We start from the raw sequence: 235 nt of genomic DNA on the forward strand, positions 1-235 counted from the left end.
TCCCAATAGTTGTTGGGAGGAAAGTGCATCCCTTGAGGCATCTCAGGGATTTCTTGATGATGAGCTTCCTCATGCATCTCTTGAGAACCGTGGGAGGTCTCTCTTGCTTGCTCCATCCTCTTCTTGGTGATGGGCTTATTCTCTTCAATGGGGATGTCTCCTTCTATGATAACTCCAGCTGAGTAACATAGATGGCAAATAAGGTGAGGAAAAGCTAGCCTTGCCATGGTGGAGG

This window comes from Arachis duranensis, chromosome 9 (genome assembly GCF_000817695.3).
Source record: "Arachis duranensis cultivar V14167 chromosome 9, aradu.V14167.gnm2.J7QH, whole genome shotgun sequence".
NCBI lineage: Eukaryota > Viridiplantae > Streptophyta > Magnoliopsida > Fabales > Fabaceae > Arachis > Arachis duranensis.